At 41.8% G+C, this 17,449-nt stretch overlaps 2 protein-coding genes across 5 annotated transcripts in view; one reads left to right on the top strand and one right to left on the bottom strand.

Annotated features, from left to right (window-relative positions):
- The window catches only part of CACNA2D3 (calcium voltage-gated channel auxiliary subunit alpha2delta 3), a 3,251,448-nt gene that overhangs the window by 666,060 nt on the left and 2,567,939 nt on the right, over positions 1-17,449 (bottom strand). The gene's annotated exons all lie outside the window — the stretch shown is intronic.
- Positions 1-17,449, top strand: part of LRTM1 (leucine rich repeats and transmembrane domains 1) — a 97,463-nt gene that overhangs the window by 41,031 nt on the left and 38,983 nt on the right. The window lies entirely within an intron of this gene.

The raw sequence follows: 17,449 nt of genomic DNA, 5'->3' as shown, positions 1-17,449 counted from the left end.
AAACAAACATAGATATTCTAACACCAGGAGAACTTTGTTCTTTGGATCTTGTTAAAGTTTCAAGATATTTTCACCATCGCTTCATTGCTATGCTACATTTTATTTGTAATAAAACTGTTCCTCCCCTTGGAGAAGTGCAACACTTCTTTTGGAGAAAAGAATACCAAGCCAGAGGAGCACCACATATCCACATGCTTTTATGGATTAAAGATGCTCCCAAATTTGGTAAAGACAGTGATGCCACTGTTTTACAGTTTATTGAAAAATATGTCACTTGTGAAATTCCATCAGAATCCACAAATAGTGACCTTCATGCACAAATTTTACAATTTCAAAGACATAAATTTGGCAAATCTTGTTGTCGCAAATACAAAAACAAAGGGAAATACTACACCAAATGCCGATTTGGTTTCCCTAGACCAGTTACAAATACAGGTCAAGTGAACAACCTCATGTCTTCAGTTAGACATAGGGCCTCATTACGACCCAGGCAGTAAGGGGTTAACGGCAGCGTTAACAGCGCCGACCCTTACCGCCTGATTACGAGGTCCCTTAGCGCCATGGAGGTTTTAACTCCCGCTTTTAGCGGGTGTTAAAATCCATGGCGCTAATGGACCATGGAGTTAATTACGCCACCGTAATTTACGGTGGCGTAATTAACGCCTTCCCCACTCCCATTATGCCCTATGGGGCAAAAATGGGAATGGGGAAGGGTAAATGGGGATTGGGTACTTACCGCCCCGCCAAGGTCGGAATGGGGCGGTAAGTCCGCCAACCACCATGGCGTAAACATAGTTTACGCCATGGTGGTAAAGTCACGGCCCATGCGGTAACTTACCGCCTGGGTCGTAATGAGGCCCATAGTGTTAAAGGTAAGTCACCTAAAAATGCATATTACATAAAAAGAAAAAAAGAAGAAAAATATATCAAGGATTATAATGCAATCATTGCCCACTTATGGAATGCAAACATAGATGTGCAGTACATTGCAGACAATTCTACTGCAGTTGCACGATATGTCACAGCATACTTAACCAAAGCAGAAAAGACAGAGCTCCAAGACCTCTCGAATGACCTGTCATCAGATAAAACAGTGTCTCAGAAATTATACAGCTTCGGCATAAAAAATGCTCTCCCATAGCGAATGTGGATCATATGAAGCAGCTGATCGTTTAACTGGTACTGCATTGTATGGTAAATCTGAAAATATAGTATGGCTAAGTCTTGGTCCAGCTAAATCTAGAAAAAGAGTTCTAAAAACATACGAAGATATAGAAACAATAGCCAAACATGATCCCAACAGCCAAGACATTTTAAAGACAATTTATTGGACACATACTACCCAAACAGAAGTAATACTTTGGAAACCATGTGTCTATACCACATAGCCCAAAACTACACATACAAACATAATATAAAACCTGATGAAAAAAAGGTAAATACAGAGTGACAAACTGTGAAGGCAGCTTAGTTAAACTCACTAAACCAAATGTAATGAATCATATCAAATTGTCATTGAAGACTCCTCAACATAAAGAAGTATATTACATGTCCCTGCTACAACTCTTTAAACCATGGAGAAAAGAAGAAGAAATACTAGAAAACTATGATTCATATAAAGATGCTTTCATAGCAAATGAAAACACTATAACTGATGTAAAATTTACACAATACAAAACAATGTTGCAAACAGCAACACGAAGAAGAACTCCAGGCCCAACTAATTAAAGACACTCCTGACAGTAGTCAACCTTCTGTAACAGGACACCAAGAACCACTGGGAGAACCACTAATAATAAATGAGGCAGAATTAGCTATGATAGAAGTAGAAAACACGATGTGTCAGTATGAAGATAAAGAAGACTTAACTATACTACAATCAAAACTAAACAACGAACAACGTAGCATTCTTGAAGAAGTAACAAAACAAATTGCACATGGTGTACAACATGAAAATAAAGAATGTTCCCGATAATTATAAACCTATACTACTGTACGACAGTGGTGAAGCTGGTTCTGGCAAAACATTCCTAATCAAAATCATCAGTAAATTCCTTCAACAATTGACAAACAACAAACTGTCAGCTGTTGTCACTGCCCCCACAGGTTTAGCTGCCTACAACATAGGTGGTGTCACTTTACACCGATTACTACTTTTGCCAGTAGAACACCAGAACAAATTAGACTATTACAAACTTTCTGCAGAAGCTGCAATGGGACTACGCAGAGTATTGAAACAAATGAAAATGCTACTAATAGATGAAGTGAGCATGGTCTCCAACCTAATGTTGGCTTTGATTCACTTCAGAATACAAGAAGTACTGAAAACAAACTATGAAGAGCTCTTTGCAGGAAAACACATTATTGTTTTCGGAGATCTTCTTCCATTGACACCAGTAAAAGGTGAGCCTATTTTTAAAACATTAGGACACAAACTCTGCCGTAAAACTGCTGGCAGCATTGGAAATGTCAACCTTTGGCAACATTTCCAATGCAGAGAATTAACAGAAAACATGCAGCAATCTGCAGATCTCACTTATGCCAACATTTTAAAAAGTATCAGAGTTGGTATACTCTCTAAAGAAGCAGAAACAATATTGAAAACCCGGCAAATTAATGCACTTTATGGCGATAATGCATGTGCTACAGATGTTATGGAACAATTAGCCCACAAAAATGTCAATTGCATGGCCTTAATGCCAACTCTTGCAAGCTGTTTCAAATTCAATGAAATAATGTTAAGTAAAGAAATGCAACCAATAATGGAAATTAGCGCCACAGACAAACTAGATGTACATGGTATGACACTACCTATGTGTGACCAAGCCACAACAAAACTAAGTAGTTTAGAAAAATCAATCTCAAAAACAGGAGGCTTAGAAAAGATATTAAAATTATCCTTAAATTGCAGAGTAATGCTTAAACGTAACCTTCACGTGGACCAAGGACTAGTTAATGGAACACTGGGTACAGTTGTTGGCTTTCCAACATACCCACGTGACAACAAAATTCAGTTTGTCAATATACTCTTTGACAAACTTTCAGAAGTTAAAAGGATAGGACGCTCAACATTTCGATTCCTTCTCTTCAAAGACAGTATGTACGCAGAGAACAATTTTCTCTAACTCTTGCATACGCAGTCACGATTCATAAATCACAAGGTCTTACCCTAGACAAAGCAATGATAGATATTGGTAACACAGTCTTTAAAGAAGGCATGAGCTACGTACCGCTATCACAGTTACGTACACTTGACAGTCTATTTCTAATCAACTTTGATGCAAGTAAAATAAACGCTGATGTTCCCTGCATTTTAGAATACAATGGACTTCTCTCACTATACACTCCCCATCTAAACACATATTCTGTTCCACAAAAAGTAAAACGTTATAAAAGAATAATAAATCAAACAGAAAAGCAACAGGATGTCACTGCAAATCCTCCAAAGAGAGTAAAAGAAAGTAATACTTCATCAAGTACCACAAGCAAAAAGAATCAATTAGGGAAAGTAAACCAGGTACTTCTCCAAAGAAGGAAGACAAACTCCAAAAAAGCAGTCAGATACAGAACTACCTGGTCCATTTAAACTCTCAAATATAGTTGATGTAAATTGCTATGCAAATGTAGCAATGAATATTCTATTTCAATTACCACCAATTGTTGACAACATTTACTTACACAGTACAGACCCATTGTGTATGCAAATGTTAGTACTTCACAGAAATGCAGCAAACAATCCTGATAACACGGATAGTGTTTATGGAATAAGACAACAATTGGACTGCTGTGCTGGAATGGTGAAATTCACTATAAACTCACAGGAAGATCCACAAGAATTTCTAATGTACTTACTACAAGTATTGGAAAACAAAAACATTCCTATAAATGAAATCTTCCATATTTCATACATGTGGAAACATGCATGCACTCTCTGCAACAATGTGACACAAGAAGAAATCCCCAATGAACGCTTTGTATATATATCAATACCTAATTGTGAATCCATTCCATTTCAGCAACTTGCACAAAATGCAAACCATGGTAGATTATTTTCTACCTGCAATTCAGATAATCGTTCCACGTTAGTAATACAAACACATAGTAAATACGTAATACTAATGCTTCTACATTACAATGCAGATGGTACCAAAAACAACTGCAAGCTGACTGGATTTACACATGGTCAAATATCACTTGGTAAGAAAACCTTCACAACAATAGGTATAATCTACCACGCAGGAGCCACAACCAATTCAGGGCACTACACTGCATATATAAAAAAGAAATGTGGATGGTTTGAATGTAATGATAGTACCATTACTCTAATGCAGAGATTACCAGCAAATCTTACAAACGCTTATTTAATGTTCTTAAAACCAAAATTTGATAACTAAATTGTACTTAAACCTCAAGTAAACTTGTAGTAAAAAATATAAACTGTTAGAATATTCCAAAAGCTATCTAACTGCCCAAAGATTCTACAAAAATTAATCAGATAAATGAATACCACTAAATTAGAACAATAAATAGACAGTTAGAATACGCCAATTGGTATTTAACTGTCCCAAAATGTAACCATATCCAAACAGATAAATCAATACCACTAAAATATATAAAAAAAATAGACAGTTAGAATACGCCAATTGGTATCTAACTGTCCCAAAATTTTACAATATCTAAACAGATAAATCAATACCACTAAAATATATTAAAAACATAGACAGTTAGAATATGCCTACTGGTATCTAACTGCTCCAAAATTTCATAATATCCAAACAAATAAATAATATGTTACTGCTCAAAAAAAATGCAACAACCCAATGTATAAAGCATTAGCCAGAAACAACAAATGAACACTGAAAACAAACAAAGAAATAAACGGTAGCATAACAGAAAAAGGTTTTTTTTTAATCCAACATGGATTTTTTTTTTCTCCCACAGACCCAATGATTTTAGCAACGAACACAGAAACTGAGCAAATTGCACAGTACTTTGGTTTGTAATCTGCTAAATATGAGGGTCCAAACAAAACAAAAAAATGTTGATTATACAATGTAATAAGTCATTACAAAATACTAATACTAACATGCTATTTTCTTTTATCACAGAAATTAACAAGAAATCAAACAGTTAGTATATTATACACTCTATGCCATGGCCACAACAATCGCAGCATATCACACCCATAATATCTTATAACTTTGTTCCTTATAAATTTGTTTTTGACCCAAAGTTATAAGCAACTATAAGTGTGATATGCTGCGGTGGTTGTGGCCAGGGCATAGAGTGTTGGGTGCATGACCAAATGGTCATTCAACCAACACTCTATGGCCTGGCCACAACCACCGCAGCATATCACACCCATAGAGTCAAACATTTCAACTGCAGCCTATGGAAACTTTTAATGTCCGTGGACATTACCAGTGTTCTTAGAACACTTTCAATTTGCCAGCGAACAATACAGACAGCGTCTTCAGAACACCCCCTACGAGCATTTCAGGACAACGCGAGAGTTCTTAGAACACTTTCAACTTGCCATCGAACAATATGGACAGCGTCTTCAGGACACCTCCTACGAACATTTCAGGACACCGAGAGAGTTCTTAGAACACTTTCAACTCGACAACGAACAATACGGACAGCGTCCTCAGGACACCCCCTACGAACATTTCAGGACAACGCGTGTGTTCTTAGAACACAACCCCATTTTGTTTATGTGCGAATATTTCAGGACAACGCGAGAGTTCTTAGAACACTTTCAACTTGACAACGAAAAATCCGGACAGTGTCCTCGGAACACCCCAATTTTGTTTATTTGCGAACATTTCAGGACACCCCGAGTGTTCTTAGAACACTTTCAACTTGCCATCAAACAATACAGACAGTGTCTTCAGGACACCCCCTACGAACATTTCAGGACACCGAGAGAGTTCTTAGAACAAATTCAACTCGACAACGAACAATACCCACAGCGTCCTCAGGACACCCCCTACTAACATTTCAGGACAACGCATGTGTTCTTAGAACACACCCCCATTTTGTTTATGCGTGAACATTTCAGGACAACGCAAGAGTTCTTAGTACACTTTCAACTTGACAACGAACAATACGGACAGCGTCCTCAGAACACCCCCATTTTGTTTATTTGCAAACATTTCAGGACACCCCGAGTGTTCTTAGAACACTTTCGACTTGCCATCGAACAATACGGACAGCATCTTTAGGACACCCCCTGCGAACATTTCAGGACAACGCGTGAGTTCTTAGAACACTTTCAACTCGACAACGAACAATACGGACAGCGTCCTCAGGACACCCCCTATGAACATTTCAGGACAACGCGTGTGTGCTTAGAACAAAACCCCATTTTGTTTATTTGCGAACATTTCAGGACACCGAGACAGTTCTTAGAACACTTTCAACTTGCCTTCAAACAATACGGACAGCGTCTTCAGGACACCCCCTACGAACATTTCAGGACAACGCGTGAGTTTTTAGAACACACCCCCATTTTGTTTATTTACGAACATTTCAGGACACCGAGACAGTTCTTAGAACACTTTCAACTTGCCATCGAACAATACGGACAGCGTCTTCAGGACACCCCCTACGAACATTTTAGGACACTGCGAGAGTTCTTAGCACACTTTCAATTCGACAACGAACAATACGGACAGCGTCCTCAGGACACCCCCTACTAACATTTCGGGACAACGCGTGTGTTCTTAGAAGATACCCCCATTTTCTTTATGTGTGAACATTTCAGGACAACGCGAGAGTTCTTAGAACACTTTCAACTCGACAACGAACAATACGGACAGCGTCCTCAGGACACCCCCTACGAACATTTCAGGACAACGCGTGTGTTCTTAGAACACACCCCCTTTTTGTTTATGTGCGAACATTTCAGGACAACGCGAGAGTTCATAAAACACTTTCAACATGACAACAAAAAATACGGACAGCGTCCTCAGAACACCCCCATTTGGTTTATTTGCGAACATTTCAGGACACCCCGAGTGTTCTTAGAACACTTTCAACTTGCCATCGAACAATACGGACAGCGTCTTCAGGACACCCCCTACAAACATTTCAGGACACCGCAAGAGTTCTTAGAACACTTTCAACTCAACAACGAACAATACGCACAGCGTCCTCAGGACACCCCCTACTAACATTTCAGGACAACGCATGTGTTCTTAGAACACACCCCCATTTTGTTTATGTGTGAACATTTCAGGACAACGCAAGAGTTCTCAGAACACTTTCAACTTGACAACGAACAATACAGACAGCGTCCGCAGAACACCCCCATTTTGTTTATTTGTGAACATTTCAGGACACCCCGAGTGTTCTTAGAACACTTTCAACTTGCCATCGAACAATACGGACAGCGTCTTCAGGACACCCCCTACGAACATCTACTAAATATGAGGGTCCAACAAACAAAAAAAAAAAAATGTTGATTATACAATGTAATAAGTCATTACAAAATACTAATACTAACATGCTATTTTCTTTTATCACAGAAATTAACAAGAAATACATGTACTCCAGTTACTAAATCAAACAGTAAGTATATTATACACTCTATGCCATGGCCACAACCATCGCAGCATATCACACCCATAATATCTTATAACTTTGTTCCTTATGAATTTGTTTTTGACCCAAAGTTATAAGCAACTATAAGTGTGATATGCTGCGGTGGTTGTGACCAAGGCATAGAGTGTTGGGTGCATGACCAAATGGTCATTCACCCAACACTCTATGCCCTGGCCACAACCACCGCAGCATATCACACCCATAGAGTCAAACATTTCAACTGTAGCCTATGGAAACTTTTAATGTCCGTGGACATTACCAGTGTTCTTAGAACACTTTCAATTTGCCAGCGAACAATACAGACAGCGTCTTCAGAACACCCCCTACGAGCATTTCAGGACAACGCGAGAGTTCTTAGAACACTTTCAAGTTGCCATCGAACAATATGGACAGCGTCTTCAGGACACCCCCTACGAACATTTCAGGACACGAGAGAGTTCTTAGAACACTTTCAACTCAACAACGAACAAAACGGACAGCGTCCTCAGGACACCCCCTACGAACATTTCAGGACAACACGTGTGTTCTTAGAACACAACCCCATTTTGTTTATGTGCGAATATTTCAGGACAACGCGAGAGTTCTTAGAACACTTTCAACTTGACAACGAAAAATCGGGACAGTGTCCTCAGAACACCCCAATTGTGTTTATTTGCGAACATTTCAGGACACCCCGAGTGTTCTTAGAACACTTTCAACTTGCCATCGAACAATACAGACAGTGTCTTCAGGACACCCCCTACGAACATTTCAGGACACCGCGAGAGTTCTTAGAACAAATTCAACTCGACAACGAACAATACCCACAGCGTCCTCAGGACACCCCCTACTAACATTTCAGGACAACGCGTGTGTTCTTAGAACACACCCCCATTTTGTTTATGCGTGAACATTTCAGGACAACGCAAGAGTTCTTAGTACACTTTCAACTTGACAACGAACAATACGGACAGCGTCCTCAGAACACCCCCATTTTGTTTATTTGCGAACATTTCAGGACACCCCGAGTGTTCTTAGAACACTTTCGACTTGCCATCGAACAATACGGACAGCGTCTTTAGGACACCCCCTGCGAACATTTCAGGACAACGCGTGAGTTCTTAGAACACTTTCAACTCGACAACGAACAATACGGACAGCGTCCTCAGGACACCCCCTAAGAACATTTCAGGACAACGCGTGTGTGCTTAGAACACACCCCCATTTTGTTTATTTGCGAACATTTCAGGACACCGAGACAGTTCTTAGAACACTTTCAACTTGCCTTCGAACAATACGGACAGCGTCTTCAGGACACCCCGTACGAACATTTCAGGACAACGCGTAAGTTTTTAGAACACACCCCCATTTTGTTTATTTACGAACATTTCAGGACACCGAGACAGTTCTTAGAACACTTTCAACTTGCCATCGAACAATACGGACAGTGTCTTCAGGACACCCCCTACGAACATTTCAGGATAATGCAAGAGTTCTTAGAACACACCCCCATTTTGTTTATTTACGAACATTTCAGGACACCAAGACAGTTCTTAGAACACTTTCAACTTGCCATCGAACAATACGGACAGCGTCTTCAGGACACCCCCTACGAACATCTACTAAATATGAGGGTCCAAACAAAAAAAAAAAATGTTGATTATACAATGTAATAAGTCATTACAAAATACTAATACTAACATGCTATTTTCTTTTATCACAGAAATTAACAAGAAATACATGTACTCCAGTTACTAAATCAAACAGTAAGTATATCATACACTCTATGCCATGGCCACAACCATCGCAACATATCACACCCATAATATCTTATAACTTTGTTCCTTATGAATTTGTTTTTGACCCAAAGTTATAAGCAACTATAAGTGTGATATGCTGCGGTGGTTGTGACCAGGGCATAGAGTGTTGGGTGCATGACCAAATGGTCATTCACCCAACACTCTATGCCCTGGCCACAACCACCGCAGCATATCACACCCATAGAGTCAAACATTTCAACTGTAGCCTATGGGAACTTTTAATGTCCGTGGACATTACCAGTGTTCTTAGAACACTTTCAATTTGCCAGCGAACAATACAGACAGCGTCTTCAGAACACACCCTACGAGCATTTCAGGACAACGCGAGAGTTCTTAGAACACTTTCAACTTGCCATCGAACAATATGGACAGCGTCTTCAGGACACCCCCTACGAACATTTCAGGACACCGAGAGAGTTCTTAGAACACTTTCAACTCGACAGCGAACAATACGGACAGCGTCCTCAGGACACCCCCTAAGAACATTTCAGGACAACGCGTGTGCTCTTAGAACACAACCCCATTTTGTTTATGTGCGAATATTTCAGGACAACGCGAGAGTTCTTAGAACACTTTCAACTTGACAACGAAAAATCCGGACAGTGTCCTCAGAACACCCCAATTTTGTTTATTTGCGAACATTTCAGGACACCCCGAGTGTTCTTAAAACACTTTCAACTTGCCATCGAACAATACAGACAGTGTCTTCAGGACACCCCCTACGAACATTTCAGGACACCGCGAGAGTTCTTAGAACAAATTCAACTCGACAACGAACAATACCCACTGCGTCCTCAGGACACCCCCTACTAACATTTCAGGACAACACGTGTGTTCTTAGAACACACCCCCATTTTGTTTATGCGTGAACATTTCAGGACAACGCAAGAGTTCTTAGAACACTTTCAACTCGACAACGAACAATACGGACAGCGTCCTCAGGACACCCCCTACGAACATTTCAGGACAACGCGTGTCCCCCCATTTTGTTTATTTGCGAACATTTCAGGACACCGAGACAGTTCTTAGAACACTTTCAACTTGCCTTCGAACAATACGGACAGCGTCTTCAGGACACCCCCTACGAACATTTCAGGACAACGCGTGAGTTTTTAGAACACACCCCCATTTTGTTTATTTACGAACATTTCAGGACACCGAGACAGTTCTTAGAACACTTTCAACTTGCCATCGAACAATACGGACAGCGTCTTCAGGACACCCCCTACGAACATTTCAGGACACCGCGAGAGTTCTTAGAACAGTTTCAACTCGACAACGAACAATACGGACAGCGTCCTCAGGACACCCCCTACTAACATTTTGGGACAATGCGTGTGTTCTTAGAATATACCCCCATTTTCTTTAAGTGTGAACATTTCAGGACAACGCGAGAGTTCTTAGAACACTTTCAACTCGACAACGAACAATACGGACAGCGTCCTCAGGACACCCCCTACGAACATTTCAGGACAACGCGTGTGTTCTTAGAACACACCCCCATTTTGTTTATGTGCGAACATTTCAGGACAACACGAGAGTTCATAGAACACTTTCAACATGACAACAAAAAATACGGACAGCGTCCTCAGAACAACCCCATTTGGTTTATTTGCGAACATTTCAGGACACCCCGAGTGTTCTTAGAACACTTTCAACTTGCCATTGAACAATACGGACAGCGTCTTCAGGACACCCCCTACAAACATTTCAGGACACCGCAAGAGTTCTTAGAACACTTTCAACTCGACAACGAACAATACGCACAGCGTCCTCAGGACACCCCCTACTAACATTTCAGGACAACGGATGTGTTCTTAGAACACACCCCCATTTTGTTTATGTGTGAACATTTCAGGACAACGCAAGAGTTCTTAGAACACTTTCAACTTGACAACGAACAATACGGACAGCGTCCGCAGAACACCCCCATTTTGTTTATTTGCGAACATTTCAGGACACCCCGAGTGTTCTTAGAACACTTTTGACTTGCCATCGAACAATACGGACAGCGTCTTCTGGACACTCCCTGCGAACATTTCAGGACAACGCGTGTGTTCTTAGAACACACACCCATTTTGTTTATTTGTGAACATTTCAGGACACCAAGACAGTTCTTAGAACACTTTCAACTTGCCATCGAACAATACAGACAGCGTCCTCAGGACACCCCCTATGAACATTTCAGGATAACGCGTGAGTTCTTAGAACACACCTCCATTTTGTTTATTTACGAACATTTGAGGACACCAAGACAGTTCTTAGAACACTTTCAACTTGCCATCGAACAATACGGACAGCGTCTTCAGGACACCCCCTACGAACATTTCAGGACAACGCAAGAGTTCTTAGAACACTTTCAACTTGACAACGAACAATACGGACAGCGTCATCAGAACACCCCCTTTTTGTTTATTTGCGAACATTTCAGGACACCCCGAGTGTTCTTAGAACACATTCAACTTGCCACAGAACAATACAGACAGCATCCCCAGAACACCCCCATTTTGTTTATTTGCGAACATTTCAGGACACCGCGAGTGTTCTTAGAACAGTTTCAGCTTGCTTGCGAACAAAACGGACACCTATTGAGTCCTCAGAACACCCCCCATTCAGTTTAGTTAGAACATTTCAGAACACCCGTGATGTCCGCAGACTAATTGAACACAAAAAGAACGTCTACCACATAAAAAATCACAACATTTAACCTATCTCATACCCTCCCACCCCCCAAACACTTCTACACACCAACACACTCTACTAAATACACATTTTGAACAAACTTTCACCGTGCTGTCTGCGGACGTCCACGAATCCAAGATGGCGGGCGCTATCGAAAATCTGACACGCTTCACGCTTAGCACCATCTAATCAGTGAACACGCCATATGTCCGCGGACATGACGTAAGCCACTCGGCCAATCAGGACACTACTTTTTGGTCATTTTAATATAAACTACTGGACGGATTTTCACCAAATTTGCAAAAGCACGCTTTTGGGACCAAGCGCTGCTCCTGGTCCAAATTTGGTGAAAATCCGTCCGGCGGTTTGGGCTGTAGGCGCAAGTACATTTTTTTCCCTTTCAGTCTATGAGAAAAAAAGAAATTTTGGGACCCCCCTATAACTTTTCCCCCCTGGACGAATCCTCACCAAACTCTGCAAAAAAATTCAGAGTGGGCCACATACTTTTTTTTGCAAAGTTTGGTGTGGATTCTTCCAGGGAGAGCGAAGTTATAAGCCGCCCAAAAAGTGCTCTTCCTATGGAAACACCAACTTAATCATAACTACATGTCCACTAGCGTGGCCATGTAATATATTTATGGTCAATCAGCTTCTTGTAGCAGCAGGTTCCCTGAGCTCATGGAGGAGCCTGTCCATCGGCAACAGGAAGTCAACTCTACACTACCCAGCAAGAGTACAGGTATACTGGTACTCACATATTGTAAAAATATGCTTAGGCATTCGAACTTGAAAGTGCAAAAAAATATTATATTCATACAGGTTCATTTTACCATAGACGGTCCCTGGTGGCCATGGCCACATTAACCACATTGCTGATCCCTGGTAATCATGGCTAGTAGCCAGATTATCTGGTCATGGCCTTGACACAGACAATCCAGCCACTGCCCATAGCCACAGACTATACCTCAGTCACCAAAGTTTTATCACTATTTTATCACTATTTTTCTACCTACATTATGACACTTTTCAAAAAATAAAACACAGAAACATTTGTAAAACCATGCTATCAGGTCCTTGACACCAAATGTATATCGCTAGTTTACCTACTTACATTCTTATACTTTCGAAAAATAAAACACAATACATATTTCAAAAACATGCTTTCAGGTCTTTGCTAATGCTCATTGTGCAAGTTTGTTGTAATCTAGTCCACTGCTTCAGGCTGTAACTGCAAGCAGAATATAGTTTTCCCATTCAAACATACCACTTTGGCTATGCATTTGTCCCAAGTAAGCCGGTGAGTTCCAGTGTACTTTGTTTGCGTGCCTGCCAGGCCATCCTCGCTCACCTTTCCAGTCCCCTCTGTCCTCCGCTTGCCTTCCCCGCACCCACTTCCTGATTCTGGTCCCTCCCGCCTCCCGACCCACCCACTCCGCTCTGATTGGTCCTGACAAGAATATCTCCACTCATTGCCAGTCCTCCCAGGGCAGCCCTCTGCCTGGCAGCCCATCGACTAAGCACCCAAGGCAAAGGACGGCTCCATTTTGATGGCTCCGGATCGTATCTGCAGGTATCTGCAGGAGAAGCAAGAAGCTAACAATATGTAAGTGTGGAAAGGACGGGGACTGAAGCAATTACTTCACGCAATACTACCCTACCACTCATCCCTAGAAGCTAAAACGAATGTAAAAAAAATAAATCATACTGTGGTAGCATTGCATTAAGAAGCTCCCCTTTACGGCATGTCCGTGATATAGTTGAATTTATAAAGCGAGTACCCACCGTTGCATTTGGAAGTGTGCCTAATATCCTCTCTGTGCAAAGTAGAATTTAGAAGTGTGCCTAATAAGCGTCCCTTAGTTGAATTTAGAAGTGTGTCTACTACCTCTCAGTGCAAAGTTGAATCTAGGAGTGTGCCTAGTATCCTTCATGTGAACGCTGAATTTAGAATTGTGTCTAATACCTCTCAGTGAAAAGTTGAACTTTGAAGTGTCTCTAATACCTCTCAGTGCCTAATATCCTCCATGTGAAAAGTTGAATTTAGAAGTGTGTCTAATAGCTCTCAGTGAAAAGTTGAATTTAGGAGTTTGTCTAGTATCCTCCAAGTGAAAAATTGAATTTAGGAGTATGCCTAGTATCCTCCATGTGAAAAGTTGAATTAAGAATGTGTCTAATACCTCTCAGTGCAAAGTTGAATCAGAAGAATCAGAAGTGTGCCTAGTACCCTCCATGTAAATAGTTGAATTTAGGAGTATGACTAATGTCCTCTCAGTGCAAGGTTGCATTTTGAAGTGTGTCTAATACCTCTCAGTGCCTAATATCCTCCATGTGAAAAGTTGAATTTTGAAGTGTGTCTACTACCTCTCAGTGCATAGTTGAACTTAAGAGTATGCCAAGTATCCTCCATGTGAAAGTTGAATTTGAATTTAGAAGTGTGTCTAATACCTCTCAGTGAAAAGCCGAATTTAGGAGTGTGTCTAATACCTCTCAGTGCAAAGTTGAATTTAGGATGTGCCTAATATCCTCCATGTGAAAAGTTGAATTAAGAAGTGTGTCAAATACCTCTCAGTGCAAAGTTGAATATAGGAGTGTGCCTAGCTCCCTCCATATGAATAATTGAATTTACGAGTATGCCTAATGTCCTCTCGGTGCAAAGTTGAATTTTGAAGTGTCTAATACCTCTCAGTGCATAGTTGAATTTAGGAGTGTGCCTAGTATCCTCATATAAAAAGTTGAATTTAGAAGTGCACCTAACATTTCTCACTGCATACTTTGAATTTATGAGTGTGCCTAGTATCCTCCATGTGAAAAGTTGAATTTAGGAGTGTGCCTAGTAGATTTGGAAGTGTGCCTAATAGCCTACTTGTAGAAAGCCGAACCTAGAAGTGTCCTCTCTGTACAAACTTAAACTCAGAAGTGTGCCTAATAACCTCCCCTGTTTGAACTCTGAAGTGTGCAGTTTGACCTCCCTGTGCAAAGCTGGATTTGGAGTGTGCCTAGTAACCACCATGTTAGAAATTGAATTTAGAAATGTCTAATACCTCTCAGTGCAAAATTGAAATTAGGAGGGTGCCTAGTATGCACCGTGTGAAAAGTTGAATTGAGGAGTGTGCCTAGTACCCTCCATGTGAAAAGTTGGATTTAGAAGTGTGTCTAATACCTGTCAGTGCACAGTGCATAATGTCCCTATTATCGTCACTGTGCCTGTGTCTAATAACTCTCAGTGCATAGTTGAATTTAGGAGTGGGCCCAATATCCTCGAAAAGCTAAATTTAGGAGTGTGCGTAGTATCCTCCATGCGAAAAGTTAAATCTAGAAGTGTGCCTAACATCCCAACTATGAAAACCTGCATTTAGAAGCGTCCCTATTATCCTCACTGTGTGAAGTTAAATCTAGAAGTGTGACTATCATCCTCACGGTGCAAAGTTGAATATAGACGTGTACCTAATTAGCCTAGCCTGGTAGACTTTAGAAATGTTCATAACATCCAAATCCAAATGTGGAAGTTGAACTATGAACTGTGCCTAATATCCTTCCGGTGCAAAACCTGAACCTAGAAGTGTGTCTAATACCCTCTCTGTACAAAGCTTTAACTCAGAAGTGTGCCAAATAGTCTCCCCTAGTTTGAATCTCTGAAGTGTGTTTAATTACCCTCCCTGTGCAAAGTTGAATTTAGACTTGTGCCTAATATCCTCCCAGTGCAGAACCAATCTTTAAATTGCAGTGTGGCTAACACCCTCCATGTAGAAAGCAGATTTTTGAAGTGTGCCCAATACCCTCCCTGTACAAACCTACTTAACATCCTCTCTGTACAAATCTAAACTCAGAAGTGTGCCTAACATCCTCTCTGTACAAAGTTAAACTCCGAAGTGTGCCGAATAGCCTCCCCTGGTTGAACTCTGAAGTGTATTTAATTATCCTCCCTTGGCAAAGTGAAACTTAGTCGTGCGCCTAATATCCTCGCTGTGCCCAGCTGAATTTAGAAGTGTGCCTAATAGTCTGACCTGGCTGACTTTGAACTGCTCCTAACTAGTTGAACCCGGAAACCTTCAATAATATCACAGTTACTTACCATGAGTGCCACGATCCACAGAGGACTAGCGGAAATGACCACCGGGCACCGCCTCCCTCCTGCCAACCCTACCTCACGTCCCAACCCCCTCTGCATCCTCCCTGCCTCCACCACATTCCCCACCCCGCCTCTTTCCAAACACCAAGCCAGAGGTGCACGATGGCGAGCCACTCACCCTAAGACCATGGCTCCCCTGAACGTCTCCACCGAGTTGCCAGCTATTAGCACACCTGCCCCCCTCAATAGCCTTGCAGGCACCCCCTGCCCAGCACCCATGAAACCCACACTCCTCCCATCAACCCCAACTATCATCCCACACCAACCACAGTCCTTCCCCCCCTAAAAATTGCACGCAGAGCCCTAGCAAGAACGGAATCCTCATCCCTGGTGCCCTCTGACCCCCCCACCCTCTCTCATACACCAATCACAACAAAGACACTAAAGAGGAAACATACCTGGTCCACCTCAATCTCTCAGCACTCATCACCTCCCCTATCTAGACCCTCCACCTCATCCCACTCCTCACCCTACCCTCACGCCTCACCTTACCTAAAACCCCTCGCCCTCGACTTCTCACCAACCCCAACTGAAACCACTAACCCCACACACCCCACCTCCAAACCCCACATGCCAAACCCAATCATCTCATCACTGGCATCCACCCAACCCAACCCGAAACCCACCATCTCCACTGCTCGCCCACTCTTTTGCCACCGGCCATCAACCACCACACCCCTCCCACTCCCCAGCCTCCACCCTCTCCCACCCCAACCCCCACACATGCAGCCCTGACATCAACCTCTTCTACCAAGGTGAATTGCATCTTATTTAATTCTCTATCTGTAGCAAAAAACAGACACAGCATCTTTGACCTCCTCGCCTCTGACAAACCAGACCTGGTCTTCATCACCGAAACCTGGTTCTCTGACAACTTCGCCCTTATCGCCAATCAAGCCTTCCCCTCCCCCAACTACCCCCTCATCCCATTGAACCGTCCCTCTAGTGGAGGAGGAATAGCTTTTGCCTTCAAGTCTCACTTCCACGCCTCAATTATTGACAACCAACCTTCCATTCCTTCCTGCGAATCACTCCTAGTTAAACTATCCCTTTCCCCCTCGTTCTCCCACAGCTTCCTAATAATGTACAGACCCCCTGGATACGATAGACAATTCTCAAACAACCTCTGCAACTCCATTGCCACCATCCAACTAAACCATCCCAACCTCACCCTTCTAGGTGATTTCAACATATGGCTGGGCATTCCCACCAACCTTATGACACACTCTCTGGT

The sequence above is a fragment of the Ambystoma mexicanum genome, chromosome 2p (genome assembly GCF_040938575.1).
Source record: "Ambystoma mexicanum isolate Mex_15411 chromosome 2p, UKY_AmexF1_1, whole genome shotgun sequence".
Lineage (NCBI taxonomy): Eukaryota > Metazoa > Chordata > Amphibia > Caudata > Ambystomatidae > Ambystoma > Ambystoma mexicanum.
This window is presented reverse-complemented; position numbering and strand designations above follow the sequence as displayed.